Consider the following 23,868-nt stretch of genomic DNA (forward strand, 5'->3'; position numbering starts at 1 on the left):
AAATAAAATTAGTGATATGGTGACCTCATCTGAAAGTGAATGTAACATTCCATATATGTAGCATCCCCACCTCTCTGGTTTTTTTTTAAGAAATGAACAGTCTATTTCCTCTCCCTCCCCACACAAAAAAACAAGAAAGCAAATTCCTCATTATAAAAAAAGTGTAATAAAAACAACAAAAACAAATTCCCTAAATAGTTATATACTATCCATCACCTCTCTATACTGGATAGTATGCTTCATCATATTTCCATGAAGGACAAGAAAGAAGGCAGATATCAAGATTGTTTTCAGTAACTAAGTAGCAAATGTCCCTAAAATGGGATACTGGCAGGGAACTGAAAAAAAACAGGCATGATTCGGGAAAATCCAAATTATTTTAGACACATAACCATGACCCCCGACTCTGGTCATTTTTATATTGAAATGCCAAAAGAATTAAATAGTTGTGGACAGCTGACTGCATCCTTGCTACTGACATCTTCATTGTATGACTTTATATCTACCATGTGAGAATGAGGTTACCATGGCAATCATTCATTATGCCCAATAAGCAATTATGCTGGTAATAATATCTCATGCAGAATGTTGGCAATAAAGTTAGACCTGCCCATGGGCTGAGTTCAATCATAGATCACAGTTTGCCCAGATTTCTTTGATTTCCTTTAAAAATCAAGCAATTTTCAATAACAACTTAATTTTTTTCTTTTTCTGGATTTTTCCCTGGCAGAAGTTTATGTCCTTTAGGTACATACTAAGAACGATCTGCTTATCTGTGAAGAGAAGAATTACTGTTGAATATTGTACTATACATCTGGCACTTGGAAATTACTGGTTATGTAAACTATAATCTACAAGATTTATGATCCTGAATGATCATTATCCAAATCAGTCTCAGTCTGTTTAACTGTCATCAGTGTTACAATTTTTCTCTTGATTCTCCAAACATCAAATTTAAGCAGAAAATGTACCACAGGAGTTCATAAGGTTAATTCTTAGGAAAGTGGAATTCTTTTTCTAGAAAAAAATATGATCCCTCCTCTTGTAATTGCACTGGCTCTGTCCATCCATATAATTGCTTTTTGTTTTTCTTAAGAACTGAAGGAAATTTAACACTTATTGGAGTAAGAGCTAATAGCACTAGTCTAACCTTTAATACTACCAATAACAGACAGTTCGAATATGTATTTAATTCCACAAATAAAACTAATCCTAACTTAAAATACACTTAGCTAGGTTTAATCTTCCTTCTCAGTAAAAATTCTAAACTAAGTTATTCAAGGAAAGAAAAAGAAAAAAACACATTTAGTGCTTTGCAAGCAGACATCTCTTTATCCTTAGAGAAAAACAATGATGTTGATTCAAATTCTTCCTGCAAATCAACTAAAAGTCATCAACTTTGGGGGTTTTTTGGACATTGCACCAACTGAACATTCAATTATCCTTCACTATTGCAAGGTGAATAACCCGTCTTTTATTTTCTTTCTTCCTTCAACTAAACATTTCCCTGATAATACCTCCAAGTCTTTTACACAACCTTTCCCTGTTTGTAATGTGACAGTCTATTCATATCCATTATTCCTCCCTCCTTGGTCCTTTGAGTGAGCCTTACTTTTTGATTCTTTTTTAAAACAAATTTTAAGAAAAAAAAAGTTTATTTTTCAGTGAAAAACTAAGGCAGAAAAAGAAAGCCCTTTCCTTGGACCTCAAGAAGAACACTAGTCTAACTCTCCATTGGAGCTCAGGGATAAGTCCCTATTTCCCTGTGTCTCTTCCTCTCTGGTTCGGCAGCTTACACAGGTGTCCCAAGCTCCAGAAGCCCAGTGGCTGTGCTGAAGAAATTGATGGGAGTGGAGCCATCTGTAATGAGGGTTAATTTCAGTCCAAGACATGGGGACTAGTTTCACCTGTGGCTGCAGTCCAGCCAGGGCAAGGTTCTGGATAGTGCTGAAGCCCAGGGCCTCTGCCATATCCTCAAGCTTTTTATCTTCTGCTGCTGCCACTTTCTCTGCCTTGTTCAGTTCTAGCTCCAGCCAGGCCTTGGCATAGGTGAGTTCCTGTTTCCTTGTTTTCTGCACTATAAGTAACTGCCTCAGTTTCTATGGCTAAGGCCTCTGCTTTCAGTTTGGCCCGGAGCAAGGCTCCCTCAATCTGAGAGGCCTCTTCCCAGGGCACCTTCTCCTTCAATCTGAGTGGTCTCCTCCCAGGATTCTGCCTCTGCCTTAGCAGCCCCGGTGCTCTACCCAGCAGTCCTCTCCCCGGCAGTGCCCTTCGTGGTAGTGCCCTCCCCAGCAGTGCCCTCCCCCGGCAGTCCTCTCCCCGCCAGTGCCCTCCCCGGCAATGGTCTTCTCCCTGGCAGTGCTTTCAGCTTCCACTAGCAGCAGATCCTTTCAAACCTTCTCAGCTTCTGCTTGATCCAAGATCTTCTGTCGCTCCAGCCTCCCCTGTGCTTCCTATTCCAGTCTCTGAGCCTCATGTCTGACCAGGCTTCTTGGGAAGTGGTGATGATTTCAATGGCCAGCTGGATACTTTGCTGTAGAGCATCCAGGGTCCCCTGGTCCATGGGTTCTTTAGATTGGACATCCACACTACTGACCAACAGCCCATTCTGGGGAAAGACTTTGATCCGGAGTCAAGCAGCCTTGTGGGGGTCATTGTGATCTCCCAGTTCAAAGTGCCAGCTGTAAGCCAGTTGTAGTTGTAGCCAGGCACAGCCTGCAATTTCAATGATGATGATATCAGTAAAGAAATCAGGCCCCAGCAGCAGGCAGAGTGTCTGGTGGGCATGGGGGCCTGGGCCCCCCAGCTGAGAGGGATTACTGTGAACTGTTCCTCAGGTACACCAGCTCTGGCCCAACCAAACCCTGCTTTCTTTTCTCTGTAGTCATACACCAGAACAGCTGCACTGTGGGGAACTTTGTAGCTAACAACTTGAGTCTTATCCTTGCGGGGGCAGGGGACCACTCTTTCTTGGTTCCCCCACTGCACCTTTGTCTGTCAGTGGGTCCTGCCTCATGCTTAGCAGTTCTTCCACTACAGGTGGGCAGCTCCTTCTCCCACAGCTCTTCATCTTGGGTCAGCATATAGGTTTTACCAACAACTGTCTAGATGTTGCCACTCTTGACATCTCTCACATAGATGCCCTCATTCTCATCTAGAGGGATGACCTATCACTGCTCTATGACTTCTACTTTGACTGGGGGGGACATATTCTAGGGTCCTTTTCTCACCACTCTCCCCATCATCTCCTTCCTCCGAGGACTATAGGGCCCTCAGGAGCAGCCCTTCTTCTGACAGCACAAATACCTCCTGGATTCCTTCCTCTAAACTCTCTCCAGGATGAAAGAAGAAGGATTTCCCCCCTCACCACTCACTTGTGTCCCATCTTGTTCTTGACAGCAGACCCCACTGGTTCCAGAATCACACAATGCTTCCATGTACCCAGTGTAGTGATGTTCCCAATTCCCAACACCTCCTCATAAACATCAGGCATGTGGGCTTCTGCATTTGCCTGGATGACCAGCCACTCTTCTCCTGTGTGGCAGACCAGGCCTCTCACATTCCAGAAGTTCTGCATGACCCAGAGTTGCAGTGCTATCTTGTCCATGAGGACCACAGAGTTGACCATGTCCAGAACTTCCTCAAACACACCTGGGAGGTAAGCCCTCACTGAGCACACCAACCATTTTCCCCACTATTTTCCATCCCGGTCCTTCCAGGCTGGGAGTGGAAGAGTGGTTGTGTTGGATCACTGTGGCCTGGATCATCTCCACCACTTCTGCCTCCTTCTGGGGGGTGTGTGTGCCAGGTTCTTCAAACAGCTACTCATCTCCTGGTATTATTCTGTCCCTGTGTTCATCTTCAAAGTCAAGCAAGGCTTTCAGGTGCAGTGGTGTATTGGGCAGGACCACCTGCAGTGTGTTTATGTCCTGTTCTAGTTCCTCCCCTGGGTAGAGTGGGAAGGGGTCCTGGGCCAACCGGATCTCCATGTCTGCACACCAAGTCATGCTTGTCCTATAGCACCATCAAATAGCACAGACTCCCCTTTATCTCATGCTACAGGATTAGTTACAAGGCAGAAATGTTGTGGTGAGTCTGTAACAATATATGCTAGGGGAAACAGTACCCTTTCGTTGTCCTTCCGGATACAGGTCTTGGGCCCAACCTTCACAATGGATACATTGCTGATCTGGTCAAGCACATGAGTGAAGTGATATGGGTGACTCAGATGATGGAATCTCCCTTATTTGCCATGGTGACTGCAGATCTAAGATGGCAGGAATCAGTAGTGGTTAATACAGGATCTGGAGGGGTCTCAGAGCCACTGGGAGGAAGGTGCTGTCAGTGTTGCCAACATTTCATCCCTTGAGAGTCACAGGACTTTCTGCCTTTTAATTCTTCAGAGAATGTGGTATTCTATGAATCATACTCTCTCTCTCTCTCTCTCTCTCTCTCCTCTGTCTCTCTCTCTCTCTGTCTCTGTCTCTGTCTCTCTGTCTCTGTCTCTCTCTCTGTCTCTCTCTTGCAGAGGCATGTAGGTGTTAAAAAAAAAAGATAGACTTTTGTTCCAAGGAAAAGCCTGGGGTAATTAAACATGCTATGCAATTTTCCAAAGACAATCAATTCATTCCATTCCTATCCAGTTCAATTGTTATCTGTTTATATATTTAATGTCTGTGCAACATACTTATAGTGATGAATATGGGTTCAATGGATTGAATATTCCACTATACATAATAGTCTATATAATAGATCTTAATAGTATGGAACATTGGACTAAATCTAATAAAATGCAGTTACAAAAAGGATATGTACAAATTCTTACAATTGGATACAAAAAATAAGTCATAGTATAAGTTGGGGAGACAGAGTTATAAACATCTTGGAAGCTTTAGGGCATGCCCTTAGGCAAAATATGAGTCAGTAGTGCGACATGGGATATGGTATCTAGGAAAGCTATCATGATTTTGGGCTGGATTCAGAGAGGCACAGCTTCCAGGAATAAAAAGGAGGTAGTTGGTCTAAACTACTCTTGTTGAGCATTATCTGGAGTAATATGTTCTGTTCTGGGTACTTCAGTTTAAGAAGAATATTGATATGCTGAAGACTGATTAGTGAGGGGCAACTAGAATGGTTTGGGCCTTGGGTCCATGTCTTATGAGGTTCAGTTGGAGAGACTGTGCATATTTAGCTCAAAGACGGGTTTGAGGTAGGATTGGAAAGTAGGTCATGATAACTATATTCAAATATCTAGAGGGCTGGCATGTGCAGGAGGAATTAGGCTTCTTTTGCTTTGTCAAGTGGAAAAACCAGGAGCAGGAAGTAAGTTGCAAGGAGTTATATTAAGACTTAATGTTAGGGGCGGGGGGAATACTTGTTAAAAATAAGAACTGTACAAAAATGAAATAGGCTATCTAAAGAGGTAGTGGGTGCCATCTTCTTTATTCAGAAGTTGGTCGCTTGTTGGACTGGACTGGAGTGGAAATAATTATCATGTATGGGTTGAACTAGATGCTTGCTGAAGTCTCTTCTAACTCAAATTCTATGGTTTTATCTACATGAATATGAATTAAGTATTCTTTATCAACCTGATTTTTTTTCTGTTTGGATATTTTTTTTGGGGGGGGGAACTATGAATCTCATCTAAGATGCTCTGCAATATTCTTGTTCTTGGTGAAATTAACATGTTTTTTATGTAAATTTCAGAAGCATCTAGAAGACTTCACAATCTATAGGGAATCACTCTTGTATTTGTACTCTGCCCTGCTATTATTACAGGGGCAAACAACAGTGGGAATTACACATCTCCCTGTTTTATTGCTTGCTTGATATTAATAATCAGAGGATTGTTGAACAAAGTTGAGTCTTTCAAGGAATGTTGTATGATTTGAACGTTTGAAGTCCATGAAACCTCTCTATAGAAGACAATTTTTAGGGATGCATTGTATTCCAGTGGATCAAATGCTTTTGAATAATTGAATAATTTGAATAGTTAACAAAACATAAGCATAGTGGGAATATTATCTACATTTTCAGCCAATTGTGTGATTGGACCTGTTGGAAAATATCTTGCAAATACTTGCTCATTTTCTCCTCTATGCATGTTTAGTTTGTTCTCATAAAAATTTTGTATAGCCGGGAAAGAAGGCATATGGTTTGTCAGTTATTGATATCCTCTTAATCACCTTTTTTTTTGTAATAATATGATCTGGAATTTCCCCCCTTATATCTTCTGTATTTTACTCCTCTCTCAAATATACTGATAATGTCAAAACTTGGGCATTTTCCATATGGATTTACTCTTTGTATAGCTTTTTTTGTCTTATCTAATTGCTCTTTCAACAGTCAACAAGGATTGGGGCAACTAGGTGGTGCAGTGAATAGTCCTGGAGTCAAGAGGACCTGAGTGCAAATCCAGCCTCAGACACATAACACTTACTAGCTATGCGACGTTGGGCAAGTCACTTAATCCCAATTGCCCTGCCTTACACCGTCTAAAAAGACAAAAAAAAAAAAAAAAAAAAAGCAAATATTTATTAAGCGCCTGCTACATGTTGGGTACTGTGTTAAGTCATAAGATACAATGAAAGGCAAAAGACTTGTACTGGCTCAAAGAATTCATATTCTAACAGGGGAAAACATGGAAAGAACATATGAAAACAAAACAAACAGGATAAACTGGACGTAATCAAGAGGGCAGAGACTAGCATTAAGGGGGACTGGGAAAAGCTAGTTGTGGGAGGATTTTAGTTGAGGCTTTAAGAAAGTAAGGGAAATCAGCAGAAAGAAATGAAGAAAGAGTTGCTAGGAATGCAGATAGCCATCTGTTTTTTCTGTGCCCATTTTCATTTACTCAGTTAAGACATCTTTGGGTCTGTGACATTAGAGTCTCAGTATAATGGCTTCACCATCATCAATAAAAAAATAATTTGTTACAAAAATTTTTACAAATAATTTCCATTTTTTTATCCATCTCTAGCCCTTCTTCTCATCATGTCCTTAAATGACTGCAAGATACCTTTGCTGAGTTAGGTCACTAGCCAAGTTTTCTTTTAATAATTTTTTTCCCACATCATCTCATAGACCCCAAATTATGATAATAAAGATTGACATTTGGCAAATAAACTCTTGAAATATTTGAAAGCTGATTTTAAGTAAATTCAAACAAAAACACATTAGCAGAATTCATCAAAATAACTCTGAAATGAATCCTTTGATAATGCAAAAATGTTATAATCATGTATTAATATGTTTGTTTTGCAAATTGTGGTATGTACATGTGATGATGGGTAAAATATTAACATTCGCTAATATTCAAAACAAGAAGAAAACTCTGGAATGTGGTTCTCTTAATACTTATATTTTTAATGCTGTCAATTTCATTGTGGTCATTAATAAAAATGCATATTCACATTTTCAAATATGTATTTTTAAAAATCTTCTAGACTTACATGTATTAGCACAGAATATTTTCATCATATGTCATCAAAAGAATGATGATGTTATAGAATACAGGGAAAACAGGTTTTTGTCCTGATAACATGGTAATTGTGTGACCTAAGGTAACATTCATTCAGCCTTGCTAGACTTCAGCTTTCTCACCTACAAAATGAGGCAAGACAAATGAACCATAAATGAAAACTGATGTTGTACAAAGCATAGTGCATTGTATTGGGAGTGAGGAGATATAGTTTCAAACCTCGGCTTCCTTACTCATGATCTATATCATTCTGGGAAAATCACTTAATCTATCTGTACCCCAATTTCCCCATATGTGAAAAAGGGATAATACTTCTACTCTATTTGCTCATGATATTGTGGCAAGGAAAGGGCTTTTGTAAATCTTAAAGTATTCTATAAATGTAAAGGGATATTATTGAATAGGAGTTGTTTTAAGATGTCTTCCAGTCCTAATATTTGCTTAGAAGGCAGCTAGATGGTATGTAGATGGTAGAGTGTTCAACTTGGAGTCAGGAAGACTTGAATTTGAATCTTGCCTCCAGCATTTGCTACCTTTGTCATCCTGTGTAGTTTGCTACCTCTGTGACCCTGTGAAAGTGACTTAACATCTTTCAGACTCAGATTCCTCATACATAAAATGGGGCTGATTAGTAAGTCTGCTAGCACTTAATAAGTACCTAGTAAGTGTCATGCACCTTGCTAAGCTGTGTGCATACAAAGAAATCCCCAAAAGTCTTAACTCTAAAGGAGTTTTATAAAGGAGTATCAAGCTAATGAAACTGATAACATGCAAAGTGCTATGTCCAAATAAGAATAACACAAATAGAGGGGGGTTAGCTCATGGAAGACCAGAAAAGACTTCTTCTCAAAGGCAGGACTTTAACTGAGACTTGAAGCAAGTTAAGCAGAAGGCAGAGGGGAGGAGGGAGAGAGTTTCAGTCCGTGGAGACAGGTAATAAAAGCATTCAGTGTCAATAGACAGATTATTTTATTTGAGCACAAGAAGGAGGCCAATGTCAGTGGATTGCAGAATACATGGAAGAAAGTAAGGTATAAGAAAACTGGGGAAAAAAGGAGTGACCAGGTTATGAAGGACTTTAAAAGACATATAGAAAGTATTACATTTGATCCTAAAGGTAATACGGAGCCACTGGAGTTTAATGAATAAGGGGTGACTTGGTTAGAATTGCCCTTTAGTGAGTTCAATTTGACAGCTGAGTGGAGAAAGGATCGGAGTGGGAAAAGACTTAAGGCAGAGACCAATTAATAAGTGAATGCAGTTGTATGAGGTGATGAGCCCCTGCCCCAGGATGGTGACAATAGCAGAGAAGTGAAGGTATAGAAGAGTTGTTACAAAGATACAATCGACAGAACTTTGCAATTGGTTGAATATGTGGGGGGAAGAAAAAGAAAGAGACAGAAAGATATATAGAGAGACAGAGATGGGGATGGGGTGGGGGGAGTAGAGTCCAGGCTGATACCTAGATTATTCTACTGGTGATGGGGAGGATGGTGGTGCCCCCAGAAGTAAAAAGAAAGTTAGGAAGAGGATATTTATGGGACATTCAGTCTCAGGTGCACAATAGGTAAGGATGTGAAACTGGAGTTTGGGAGAGAGGCTGGGGCTGAGCAAGGAGATATAATAGTCATTTGCATAGATATGATAATTTAAACCCTGGGAGCTAATGAGATCGCTAAGTGAAACAGTATAGAGAGAAAATAGAAGAAACCCCAGGGCAGAGATTTGGGGAATATCCAGACTTACCCCATGACCTGGATGGAGATCTTCGATAACATCTACCTCAAAGGTCGTTGTGAAAATCAGATGAGATAACATATGTAAAGCACTTTAAAACCCTATGTAAAAAAGGTTAGATATGGTTAGTAGCTATTCTAATGCCTGTGGTCCTAAACAAATGATGATACTTCAGAATTAAAGTATAAACAGTTACCCACAGTGAATGACCTTAATAAATCTTCCTTCCTGTTGATAACATTAAATCCTAACATCCATGTGCACTTTAAAATGAGTCTATTAGTCTTATAACTCATGATATTTCTGAATGCATAGTAGTAAATTTACATAAGAATCCCAGGCATTCATTGCTACAGGTAGATTTGTTTTTAACCAATTTCAACACATTGTGTCTATTTATACTAGGCCTACTTATAATTATGTTTTATTTAAATGGATCTTTTTTTAAAAATGGCCCAAACTGAAACTTTACAGTAGATTTCTCATTATTCCAAGGAGAAAATTTCCCATGTGAATCAACTTTAAATACAAATCTTCTACTAAAATAGCCATTTCAGTGTTGTTAATTAAATTGTTAAAGCTTCTGAAGATTAACTATCCATGAGTAAAAGTGTTCAGGGAAAACTGCACTAAGCCCTGGAAGCAATCCAATGATAATACTCTGATTATACACTTGGCAAATAAACACTATCCAATACAACATTGAAACTTGGATAATAATTCTTTATTTAATTAACTGTATTAATTATGGATATCTATCCAAAATGAATTATGAATGTCATCATTAATCAAGTCAAATTAACATTACACTTCATTTTTATTTCATTGAATCATGAATATTTGAGAAATATTAATTGAGAAAGTTTAAGTGATATGTTATTTAACAACAACATTTCATTGTTGGTATGATTCAGAAAAGACCATAATGAATAGTACATTATTTACCTTCTAACAAGCATATTATTCATTGTAATATTATATCTTTGTACATTAAGTCCAAGTATTTAATTCATCAAATGATTATTAATTACGTATCATAGAAAAGATACTGTGCTTGGTACTGGGGACTCAAAGAAGAAATAAAACATCCATTTTCCTTAAAGAGATTATAATCTAATAGAGATGATAAATCAAAGAGATTATCTCATCTGGTTTCCCCATTTTAAGTAAATATATATATTTTAAATTTATTTATTTTTAGGTTTTTGTTTTTGCTTTTTGGAGGGCAATTGGGGTTAAATGACTTGCCCAAGGTCACACATGTAGATTTTTGTGTAAAGTGTCTGAGGCCTTATTTGAATGCAGGTCCTCCTGACCCCAGGGTTGGTACTCTATTCACTGTACCACATAGCCACCCCCAATTTTTTTTTTTAATTTTTAGTTTTGAGCATTCATTTCCACAAGATTTTGAGTTACAAATTTTCTCCCCATCGCTTGCCTACTTCCCACCCCAAGATGGCAAGTATACTGAATACCCATTCACCCAATCTGCCCCTTCTTATATCTCCCCCATTCAATTCTTACTTTCTTGTAGGGCAAGTTGGATTTCTATATCCCATTGCCTGTATATCTTATTTCCCAGTTGCATATAAAAGCAATTTAACATTTGTTTTTAAAACTTTGAGTTCCAGATTCTCTTCCTTCTCCCCTCCTCACCCACCTCCACTGGGAAGACAAGCAGTTCAATATATGTCATACATGTGTAGTTATGCAAAACATTTCCACAGTAGTTATAGTGTAAATGACTATATTTCCCTCTGTCCTATCCCATGCCCCATTTATTCTATTTTCTCCTTTGACCTTGTCCTTTTTCAAAAGTGTTTGCTTCTAACTACCCTCTCTCCCAATTTGCCCTCCCTTCTATCATTCTCCCTCTTTTCCCCTTCCTCCTACTTTCTTGTAGGATAAGATACCCAATTGAGTATGTATGTTATTCCTTCCTTAAACAAAATCCAATGAGAGTAAGGTGGACTCATTCCCTTTCACCTTCCTGCTCTTCCCCTCCATTCTAACAGCCTTCTCCTGCCTCCTTTGTGTGAGATAATTCACCTCATTCCATCTCTGCCCCTCTCCTCCCCATATTTTCCTCTCTCACCTCTTAATTTTATTTTTTAGATATCCCTTCACATTCAACTCACCCTTTGCCCTCTATGTGTACACATGTACACACACATATAGACATATAGACACATACAACCACCTATACATATATATTTTCACTTCAACTACCTTCATACTGAGAAAAGTCTCATGAGTTACAAATATCATCTTTCCACGTAGGAATGTAAATAGTTCAACTTTAATAAATTCCTTATGATTTCTCTATCCTGTTTACCTTTTCATGTTTCTCTTGCTTTTGGTGTTTGAAAGTCAAATGTTCTGTTAAGCTCTGGTCTTTTCATCAAGAATAATTGAAATTCCTCTATTTCATTAAATATACATATTTTCCCCTGAAGTATTATACTCAGTTTTCTGGATGGGTGATTCTTGGCTTTAACCCTAGCTCTTTTGACCTCAGGAAAATAATATCCCAAGATCTTTGATCCTTTAATATAGAAGTTGCTAGATCTTGCGTTATCTTCATTGTATTTCCTCAATACTCAAATTGTTTCTTCCTGACTGCAATATTTTGGGAACTCCGCAATTTTGGTATAATATCACTAGGAGTTTTCTTTTTGGAATCTTTTTCAAGAGGATATCAGGGAATTCTTGCAGTTTCTATTTTGCCCTCTGGTTCTAGAATGTCAGGGCAGTTTTCCTTGATATCTTGAAAGATGATGTCTAGGCTCTTTTTTTGACCATGGCTTTCAGGTAGTCCAATAATTTTTAAATTATTTTCTAGATCAGTGGTCTTTCCAATGAGATAGTTTGCATTGCCTTCTGTTTTTTCATTCATTTGGATCTGTTTTATACTATCTTGATTTCACCGTTAGCTTTCATTTGCTCCAATCTAATTTTGAAGGAATTATTTTCTTCAGTGAGCTTTTGAAGTTCCTCTTCCATCTGACCAATTCTGCTTTTTGAGTCATTCTTCTCCTTATTGACTTTTTGGACCTCTTTTGCCATTTGAGTTAGACTACTTTTTAAGGTGTTATTTTCTTCAATATATTTTTGGGCAGTCTCCTTTAGCAGGCTGTTGACTAGCTTTTCATGATTTTTTTTTGCTTCATTCTCATTTCTCTTCCCAATTTTTCCTCTACTTCTCTTCCTTGATTTTCAAAAACCTTCTTGATCTATTCCATGGCCTGCAACCAGTTCATATTTTTCTTGGAGGCTTGTGATGCAGGAGTTTTGACATTGTTGTCTTCTTCTGGTTCTATGTTTTGATTTTCTATGTCACCAGAAAATGATTCTGTAATTTGATTTCGCTCATCTTGCCAGTCACTTATTTGACTTTTGAGCTCTTTGACACTATAGAACTCTGCTTCCAGAGTGGAAAGTGCCGTGTCCCAGATTTCTGGGGTTTTGTGCAGCTGTTGTCTGAGCTTCTTCTAGGCACCTGCCTTAGAACTCTGAGGAAGACTGATTTTCCACAGCCTCAACAATCTCTGCCATGCTAGTCCTCCTCACCCCAGGATCACCACCCAAGTCTGCGACCCAGATCCAAGCAGGGCAGAGCAAGAGAATCCTGCCTTAGCACCAGCAAAGAGATTCCAGCAATTGCTCTCTGTTCTACCACTTGGTCCCCCCATGATCTGTGGGCCTGCAGCTCAGGAGGCAGCTACAGAGCAGCAGCTGCAGTTGCCACCACCTCTGCTGCTCTGGGGCAGGAGTTGTACCCCACTCTTCTCTCACCCAGGTGTAGCGGCAAGCACCCCAAGTGTCCTCAGGGTGGCTGCCCATACAGGTTCTTGGACATGCTTTGTTAAAGGAAAGCAACTCAAAATGGGTTAACAAGCTTACTTTAATCAGTCAGACATATATCGTTTATCTCATTCAGGGGAAAAAGGTCAGCACCCCGAATTTCAAAGTATACAGGCAGAAGTATCAAGACAGAAACAGATCAAGTAGACAGCTTTCCAAACTGTGCAACCGTTACATCCATACCAAATCAACATCTGGGTTTCAACATCTGGGTTTCAACATCTGGGTTTTTCAAAGCCAGGGGTGGGGGGGGCCCTCTGGACAACGGCTTCCCAGAATCCATATCAAATCACAGAACACTTCTCAAAGTGAGCCCCAAAACAAAGCCTCACATTAGGGCTTATATAGCCTTCTCCTGGCTCAGAGAATGTAACAACCTTATTGACCCACTGGCCAATCAAAAAGTATCTACTGAAAAACAAGCCTCCCACCCCAGGCTCCAGGTGCACTTTAGCATAGGGGCAGGGAAGATCTTACAAATTTACATTCCCATTACACCAGGATCAACAGCATTCCCCCACTGACCTTTAATTTTCTTTTTGGCATTTATGCATTGGGAAGACTGGAAACTACTACAGTTGCCAGTGATTCACTTTCCTGAAGTCTGCTCCAGCCACTCTGTGTGGTCGGTTGGTCTGGGTCAGTGTGGCCCACAGGGACTGCGCTCTGCTCCCAGTCTGGTGCAATAGATCCATCCTGCTGGCCTGCCAGGCTACCTTCTGCAGAAGATTTGTTTCTTCATGTCACTTTGTGGGTTCTGTAGCATTAAAATTTGTTTACAGCTATTTTTACTGGTATTGGAGGTGGTTGGAGTGGGAACTCAAGCAAGTTCCTGCTTTTACTCTGCTGTCTTGACTCCACCCCCTGGTTTCCCCATTTTCAAAACAAACAAACATGAGAAGGAAGATGGATCATTCAAGGTCATGAGTTATTTTGTGGCAAAGTTGAAAGAACTTATAGTTCTAATTTCCAATTCAGCACAATTTTTGGTATATTATCTTCTCTAAGATGTAGACACAAGATATCAATATAATGTAGGTTTATTGAAAATGAAAAAGTAAGTATGGTATAATGGGTAGAGAGAGATGACCTGGATGTCAGAAAGATAAAGATTCAAGTCCAATCTCTGACATAAAATTTTTGAGAAGTCTTGGGCAGGTTTCTTAATTGCTCAGTGCCCCAGCAATAGTCTAAATTAGCCCGTATCTTTCTGCATTGCTATAGAGAGATTGGACCCAACGTCTTCTGAGTTCCTTTCCCACAGTAAACCTAAGATTCACCATTTTGATCTAATGAGTTCAATAAATCAGTGAAATCATATGCCTATACTGTTTCCTACCTACCTCCCATATAGTAATACTAACTACAACAATTTTGAAGATTTAGGTTTATGTCCTACTTTTGAATCAAATTGTTCTATGTGACTTCAAGATAATGGAATTATCACAATTAGAATTTGGCACTACAGTCCTGAATATGTTACATGAGAAGCTGAGATGAATTTGAAGAAAACAAAGCTGGGAAAGGCATCTAGAATAGATGTAATATTTAACATTTATTAATTCAACATTGAACATATATTTGTTAAGCCTATAGTAACATCGTGGTACTTATGATATTAAAATAAAATTTAAACATTCTTTGTCCTCCAGGAGAAAAGGCATGTCAGAAAGTTTTGCATTCCATTTGAGAAAGTAAGATATGCATAGATAAGACAATACAAAATATAATGCATAGAAATTTCAGGGGTGGGGACAGCACTAATAGTTGTGGAAACAGAAAAAATTTTACATGAAAGGTAGAAATTGTGGTGAGTCCTAGAGGAGGCTCAGACATGAGGATGGGGAAAATTCCAGGCACGTAGAATAGAATCTGCAAAGGCACAGAAATTAAATATGGGAAATCATTGTAGAGACAGCATCAAGTTGACTGAAACATAGACTGTTCAAGGTTTCTAATGGGAAATAAAAAAGTTATCATATATCATGTTATATCATATCATATATATCACATATCATATATACAGACATCTGTGTTTTTTCCTAGGGGGATTATAGGCACAGAGGAATTCCAAAGACAGTTCTTTTAATAAATTCCAGGATTTTCCCTTAAACAAAGACCTATTTGTTGGATACCAATCTTCTTATGGTGATTTTATATGGCTATGAATTAAGGAATACTGTAATCTCTGATAAATCAAAGCTGAGGATCATAGAAAAGAAAAATAATGGAAAACCTCAAAGTTGGCTTGATAAGACAGAAAATCATTACACATGAGGAATTAAATGAGATTAATAATCTTAAAGGTGTAACACCACAATATAACAGAAATATAGATAAAAATACAAAAAGAAAAATTTTAAAAAGGTGGGCCATTCATCAAGTGACTTGTATACCTGAAGCATAGCCTTTATTGGTATCCATATCCATGCAGTATTAATAAAATATGAGAAAACCCCTGAATACATTGACTTGAATTTTTCTGGGAGTTAAATGATCAAGGATAAATAAGAATAGAATAATCAGCAAGGAAAGGTGGGTTGGTAGATCCTTATTGAAGGAAATACATTTGATGAAATCAATTACATTGAAATACTCTAGAATTCTATTTGTAAGGAATTTGTGGAATATTAAAACCTACTAAAATAAATTATATGCAATCAGAAGAGACATAAATTTGGCCTAGTAAGGTTGCAACAAATGATTAATGATGACTTGTAAGGAAGGAGTGGTATAAAAGATAATATTCAGAAATTGTATAAAGGGTCAGAAACAGAGGTAGACTAGGCACTTGGGAAAAGCAAAACATAATACATGCATACACACACACACACACACACAAATACAGATATATATTGTCTAGTGCTTAGTTAGTACCCATGGTATCCTAAAAGAGCCAAAGGAAAGCCTTTAATATATTGGATGGCTCCTTTTTAAATAATTTAAATGGACACTGACAAGAATTGCAGCAGGTGAAGTCCTAATCTGCAGTGTTAGAGCATCCAAATCAATGAATTCATGGGTCCATTGAAGTACTGGTATAAGCATTACAGCACAGTGCATTAGCGAATGTGATAGATTTTTTTCCTCAAAATGTAACTACTTAAATTTAGAACTGTTATAACATAATTAGCCTCTAAAAGAGGTCATAATTCTATCTCCACATAAAAGCATTATTAAGAATTAAATTTTATTTTCATTAACTGTGTTACAGTGTATTTTGCATACTATAGAAAGTATTCCTCAAACAGTACAGGAGATTTTAGAGAAAAGATGAAAGAGAAATTGAAGTTGATTTCATATACTCCATTTGAAAAGAAATCCCATCTTTTGGTGGAGAAGTTCTTTACATAGCCAAGTAACATAAGCAGCTTTCAGGAGAAAAGTATATGTCACAAACTTATATAACTGCTGATGAGATGAAAAGATTGTTGTTAAAGTCCTGGCTCCCAGCTGACAATGGCCCACTTTGTTACAAAAATATTGAAAGGAGAAAATCCAGAAATTCCCTCTACTATGAAACTCAATGTGACTTGAAGTCCTTTTAATAATAATAATAATAATAACAAATTCCCATTTATATACCTAGTACTTTAAAGTTCATAATATTATCAAATTGCATTTTATTCTCACAACAACCTTGTGAGGTAGGTTATTTATGATAGTTATTGCTGTTATTATTGCAGTTTTATAAATGAGAAACTGAGACTGAGAGAGATGAAAAGACTTGCCCATGGTTACATAACAACAAAGTGTCAGAGGCTGAATTCAAACTCAAGTCTTCCTAACTCTTAAGTTCAACACTGTCCACTCGGCCATTGACATTTGTCTAAGCCATCCAGCTGTGACTATCCCATCATTATGTACATGACTGTTCATGCACTGGAGAGTGAGGAAAGTCATTACTGCCGACTTCTATATGGGCAAACAGTACTCATTAAATAGCTAAAAGGGCTTTAATGACTTTGGGTCAATGAGAATGAAAGCATCCTACCTCAGAGTCACTATGATCAGCATTTTTTTTTCTGTAAATAAATAGCAAAAGCCCTAGGACTCAGTTATGTACCCCACCAAGGTGATCCTAAAGTAACTTCCTTGGGAAAATTGTAGGATAAATAGGGTAAGGAATTTCTTAGTGTTGAAAATAAAGAGAAAGTGTATTTCCTCAACAATATTAGAGTTCATTTCTAGTAGGTAATCTTTGTTATAAAGATTTTTAAGAATTGGCACTGTTAGCATATTGTCTTTGCTTATCATCACCTCACTACTTGTCACACTGCTTTGTTAGAAGGATTTGTATATGTTCATATGGTCTGTTTCCCTTATTTGATTTTTTTGTCTTCAAAATTTTATTTTAAACTCAGACATCAGAACTCAAATACAAAAGAGAGAAAAGAAACAAAAACATATCGTAAATTTAAATATTGGAATTTAAATGCAAATTTGGAAAGGAAAAAAAACATATCATGTGCATAGTAAATTGTAAGAGAGGATTTAAAATAAATAACAATACATTTTCATTTTAAGAAAGCCTATATGATGAATAATACTCATTGTGTTGAGCACTATCCATCTTTTCTTTGATTCCTTGTGAGTTTTCATTTGTTCTCTGCTGTGAACTTTTTAACTTTTTGCCCTATCCCCAAACCACCCCCAGAAGGCCACAATAAAATTTAGATGTGTTACTCTATAGCTATAGACATACACATGCATATATACATGCATACATATATGTATACTCACATACATGTGCATATGTATGTGCGTTTGCATGTGTGCATATATGCATGTGTGTATATGGACATATACTTTCCCAAACCTATTCTACTACTGAACTTCGTTTTTATGTATGAGCATATCTTTTGTTTCCTAACCCTCCTGCCTCCTGTACTTTACTTCTACCCACTACCTTGCCCTCCTATGACTTGCCAACCCCTGTTCAAGGATCCCTCCCCATGTTCCCATTTCCATAAGTCTAAATACCCTTCTACACCCCTATTTTACCTATTCCCTCACCCTCCCCTCTAAAGATCCCTTTCTTGTCCTCTCCCCACTCCCTATGCCCCACCACTTTATTTCTTCTGAATTTAGAAGACTTTTATATTCTTCCTAAATATATATGTATTGTTCCCTCCTAAACCCATTCCCAATGAAAGCAGGTTACCAGAACTGCTAACCCTCCTCCCCAATGTAATTCCTCTATATCAGTTCTACCTCTTGTACCTCATTTGTATAAAATATTTACTTTTTAAAGCTGTTCCTAAATGGTTTTACTTTTTAAATTCATATCATACTCACAGTTACCCCAATCTTTCTTATGAGCTACCCAATTATTGATAAGATTCTTAAACATATATTTTACACACATAAAAAGTAAGTAGCTTGTCCTTATGGATCCCTTATACTTGGTCTTTGTTATAGTGCCTTATATTTTTCTTGGGTCTTGTATGTCAAATATTCTATTAAGTTCAAAAAATCTGGAAGTTCTGAGAGTTTATCGTGTCCATTTTTTTTTTTCTATTCAGGATAATACTTAACTTTTCAGGATATGATATTTTTTAACAGAATTCCAGGGCATTTGCCCTTCGATATATTATGTTCCAAGACCTGTGGTCCTTTAATGTCTCTGTTGCTAGGTCTTGTGTAATTCTAATTATGGCACCATGATATTAAAATTGTTTTAATCTTGATGCTTTTAATATTTTTCCTTGAGCTGGGGGTTTCACAATTTGACTATGCTATTCCCATGAGTTTTCCTCACAGGATCTCCTTTAAGTGATGATCAATGGATTTTTTCTATTTCTACCTCCCCCCCCATCCCCAGTTCTAATGCTTCAGGACAATTTTATTTAATAATTTCTTATATTATTGTATCAAGATTCGTTTTCTGATTGTAACTTTCAGTTAGTCTAATTGTTTTTATATTTGCTCTCTTTTTCTTTGCTTTTTGGAGGGCAATTGGGGTTAAGTGACTTGCCCAAGGTCACATGGCTAGTTTTTCTGTGTGTGTGTGTTAAGTATCTGAGGCTGGATCAAAAGCTAGGTCCTCCTGACTCCAGGGCCAGTGCTCTATTCACTGTGCCACCTAGCTGCCCCTATATTTTCTCTTCTTGATCAGTTCTCCAAATCTGTTGTTTTTCTTATGATATTTCTCTTTCTCTTCAATTTTTTTTTTCATTATTTATGTTTTGCTTAATCATTTCTTGATCTCTTATAATTTCACTGGCTTCACTTTACCCAATTCTAATTTTCAGGGTTTCATTTTCTTCCTTAAGATTCTGCATCTCCTTTTATAATTGATTGACTTTCCTTTCATACCCTTCTTGTTTTTCTTGGATTATTGTAATTTTTTAAGTCTTTCCTCCATCTCTGTCATTTGACTTTTTTAAGTCTTTTCAAAGATCTTCTATAAATTCTTTTTGGGCAGGTGTCTATTTTATGTTGCTCTGTGGGAGTTTCCTTACTTCAATACCCCTCCTCTAAAGATAAATCAGGGTCATCTCTATTCCCATAATAACTTTTTTATGGTTGAATTCTTTCTCCTTTTCCTGTACATTTTTTATGGTAATAGCTTAATTTTTCTAATGAGATACCCAAGCACAATTTCCCACACCTAAATGATATTTGGTAGAATGTTTGGCCATTATTAGCTGAATATTTTATTTAAGTGAATCTTTTTTGGGTAAATACCTCTAGAACTGAAAGGTATCTCATTTGTCACCTAATCAAATACATTTGTTTTACAAGTGAGGAGACTAAGCCCCAGAAAGGAAAAATGACTTGTCTAAGATCACACAAGGAATAAGAGGAAAAACTGAGTTTCTTAACATAGTATTCAAAGGCAACATAGCCTTAGATTTGAGATTTTCATTCATTTTGTGTATTTACCTGCCCCAAAGTTGCATACATTTAATTCATGCATGATTTTTACTTATGAATTAGGATTTCCCCACAGTCCTGATGAATCAATTGCCTTGATATCCACAAAAGCACAGCTGTAAAAGGTTCATACTGTGTTTCCCCGATAATAAGACCTATCCCGAAAATAAGCCCTCCCCTTACTGTGTAAGATTCCTCTAAAATAAGCCCTCCCCCAAAAATAAGCCCTATTGAGATTGCTACTGTAGTGAAGGTGATCCCCTGTGCTACACACTACATTACGGTACCCTCTGTATGCACTGTCCATCACCCCCCCCCCCCCCGGTGAAACACATGCTGTGCTCCGAGCTGCATCCAATCAGAGCTGCAGCAGTGAGCACGTCATCCTGTTCTTCCCCAGTGATTTTCTTATTGAATAAAGGTACATTTTTTTGTTCACATTTACCTGTTTATTAAAATTGCTGTCAATGTTCATTCAAATAAGCCCTCCCCTGAAAATAAGCCCTCTGGTGTTTTTCTGTCCAAAAAAAAAAAATAATAAGACAGTGTCTTATTATTGGGGAAACATGGTATATATATCATGCCTTTTATAGTGGACAATTTCATTTTCTTCCTCTGAAATACAGAATTTTCAAAGAATATGATAATAAATATTGCATAAAATTGGTCTCGTAAGAACTGCCCTCAATGCCCATTTAATACAGGTGCACCCTGTTGATGGACTGCTATTGACAAAAAGTCATTTAGAACTTACTACAAATGGAGAACAGCTAATCTTATGGTCTAATACTTAAGAGTGAGGAAGAAAGAAGTCAAGGCTTCAACATTTCAAACAAAATCATTTTCCTTCTATGTATGACTGGCTCACAAGAACAAATGAATATATAATCAAATTCCGTTACATTGGAGGCCACTCATTAGGAATTTATGAGGATTAGGAGATACCAGAGCTGAATTACCTATGGACTAGCTATGATTATAAAAGAGAGAGGGTTTAGGGGATTGCTACTCAAATTAATAGTGTAGACAGAATCAAACAGAAAATGTTTTAAACTGTATAAAAATATAATATGGTAGGGAGGTAGGGAGATGGGTTGCACATTCCTGAAGTATGGACAGATATTTCTTCCTTATCCTAAACACCTCAAACATTTATCCCCAAGCTATGTTTTTCATTTTCTTTAAATTATTCTGATTTCATAAGGGATTATATCAGCAGCTAAATGAAATTATGTCTTTTGCTAATTCTCTTTAGCATTTGCTAATCTTTTTTACCAAAAAGAGTAAGCAGCTGTAGTAGCAGGGGGCAGGAAGGAGTAGGACACATGCTAGGCTATTAAGGGAATATTTGAAATTTTGTTTCCTAAGTCAAAAGATTTCCCTTTATTTGTCAGACTTTTTAATTCCAACTGGTCTTGGATTTTTGATGTACTCAACTGAGATTTTCCAACATTCTCCTCCAAACAATTTTAAAATAATGCCACAGATCAAATTTTACCATGGAAGAGCCAACAAAAGATCAGAATGAGACATTTGTCCAGCCCAAGACAACATAGAAGGATGGAAAGAGAGATATGTGACAGGGGTTGAGGCAAACTTGGAGCCCACATGGATGGAACACCTGTGATGGGACTAGATGGTGGCAACCAAAGCAGCATCAGCTTCAGGAGCTGTCAAGCCAGAGATGGTAAGGGAATCTAGAAACTGGTCAGAAAGAGATTACAGGGTATTACTATGCTAGCAATGTACACAGGAACAGGTGCTGTTTGGCACTTTCAGTCAAGATGGAACAGAATCCCTGAGAGGAAACTTTTTGGCAACTTCACTGCCTATAGGTACTTCCGGTTCATATTTGAAGAGTGGAGAGGTGCATTTTCAATGAAAAGGGAGGGATAGCCTAGAAAAGAAGTATCATTTCCAATCCTAAGTGATCAGGCACCATGAGAGACAGTATTATTTCTGGTCCCAAAGGAGGAGGGACCTTGAGGGGCAATATTAAATTCAATCCCAAGAAATCTCAGGCCTTTCCTGGGTAAGGACCAAAGTGCAGACCAAGAGAACAATCACCATACCTCTACCCAGATTATACCATCTGGGAAGCATAAAAAAATTCCAAAACCCAGAGCTAGTTTGAAAACAGCACTATGAGAAAGTCTAACATCTGAGGTAGAACTCTCCCTATCCCCACATGGAACATAGTCCAAAATTAATGTGAACTTTAAAGTTTAAAAATAGATGGGAAAAATGAGTAAAAACAAGAGAAAACAAAACAAAACAACCCAATAGTAAAAAGCTACTATGGTGACAGGGAGATCAAGACACAAACTCAGAAGAAAATGAAGTCAAAACAGCTGTGAGTAAAGCTGCACAGAAAAAAAAATAGATTAAATAAAATGACTTTCAAAATGAAATAAAAATGGTAGAGGAAAACTTAGGCAAAGAAATGAAAATTATGAAAAGACACTTAATGTGCTTCGTAAAAAGAGGCCCCCAAATAATGAAGAACATGACACCTAAAAAGTAGAACTGGCCAAATGGGAAAAGAGGGAAAAAATTTCATGAATAATTCCTTAAAAATTAGAATTGGGAAAGTGTAAAGCCACAAATAAGCAGCCTTCAACAGGACTGCTGCTATGAACACCTTTCAAGGTTCTGATTACATAGTATACTGAGCTTTCTATTCAATAACAAATCAAAGCAAAACATTCATAGAAAATCAAAATACAGCATTCACAATGTTACAGCTTATCACAGAAAATCAAAATACAGCATTCACCATGTCATATCTCAACAAATTATCACTAAAATGGCCACATAGTTTTCACCAAAGTGGTCACATAGTTTTAAACAATGTACATTCATTCAGTCAATCGCAAAATCTTTAATTTAATCACAAAGTAGAAAAGTTAAAGTTCTCCACCGTTGGGTCACAGTAAATCATAATCTTCTAAGTACACAGTATCCAAGTAAAGTCTTCTTTCAGCTTGACTCAAGGCAGGCTCTCAGTTTCCATGGTTCCTCTTTTATGGTCCCAGCTACAACAGTCACTGGGGTTCAAAGGCAGGCAGCTCCCAGTTCCTTGTCTAGCTCCTTGTTCAGTTCTTTGTCCAGTTCCTGTTCCATGTTGAAGTTCACAGTGTCCAGTCTACTTCAAGTCCTTCACAGTTCCTGTTTCTAGGAAGGCAAAGCTTGACAGAGCCACAATAATATTCATGCACGTTGCCAGCACCATCATCAATTCACTATCTGCCTGTGAAATCAACTCAGACCTACCAACAAGGTATGAGAACTCAACACAAATCATCAACATAGAAATCAACACAAACCCACAAACAACGTCTAAGATGTCAGCACAAATTATCAGCAAAGTCCCAGGACCTCCAAAATCTTCCTCCAGGACTTCTGTAAACATACAACCAGAAAATTGTCTTTCCGGGCTTCCAGTAAGGTCTCAGGGCTTCTGTAGAAAATATGACAAACAAATATCAACATAGACAGAGCAAACAAACAGAATGACGTGATACCACAAGTTTTTTCCTTCTTGACTCTGCCACCACGAGTCCTCTTCTCAGTTCTGCTGTCTCAAGCCTGTTTTTCTCCTTATATATGGTCATTAGCTCCTCCCCTTCCTGTGCAGGAGTTCATGAGTACTAGGGTGCAAAAGTTGTGGGTTTCACACGTTCTGTTTCTTAACAGACTTGATAGAAGGCTGAAAAGAAACTTGAACTGAAACAAAGTTTGAACTACTTCTGTGCTTGCCATTATAACAAGTGAAAGTTCCATGAAACATCAGAAAACAATACAACAAAGTCAAAACAATTAAAGAAGAAAATGTGAAATATCTCATTGGAAAAATAACTGACCTAGAAAATAGATCCAGGAGAGATAATTTTAGAATTATTGGAATA

At 37.6% G+C, this 23,868-nt stretch overlaps 2 pseudogenes; both read right to left on the minus strand.

The window, feature by feature from the left end:
- Window positions 1-1,792: 1,792 nt before the first annotated feature.
- Window positions 1,793-2,632, minus strand: LOC138170246 (major vault protein pseudogene; annotated as a pseudogene).
- Window positions 2,633-23,868, minus strand: part of LOC138170247 (major vault protein pseudogene) — a 96,169-nt pseudogene continuing 74,933 nt past the window's right edge.

This window comes from Petaurus breviceps, unplaced genomic scaffold (genome assembly GCF_028583685.1).
Source record: "Petaurus breviceps papuanus isolate PSGF00001 unplaced genomic scaffold, PetGlider_PUasm1.0 38, whole genome shotgun sequence".
Lineage (NCBI taxonomy): Eukaryota > Metazoa > Chordata > Mammalia > Diprotodontia > Petauridae > Petaurus > Petaurus breviceps.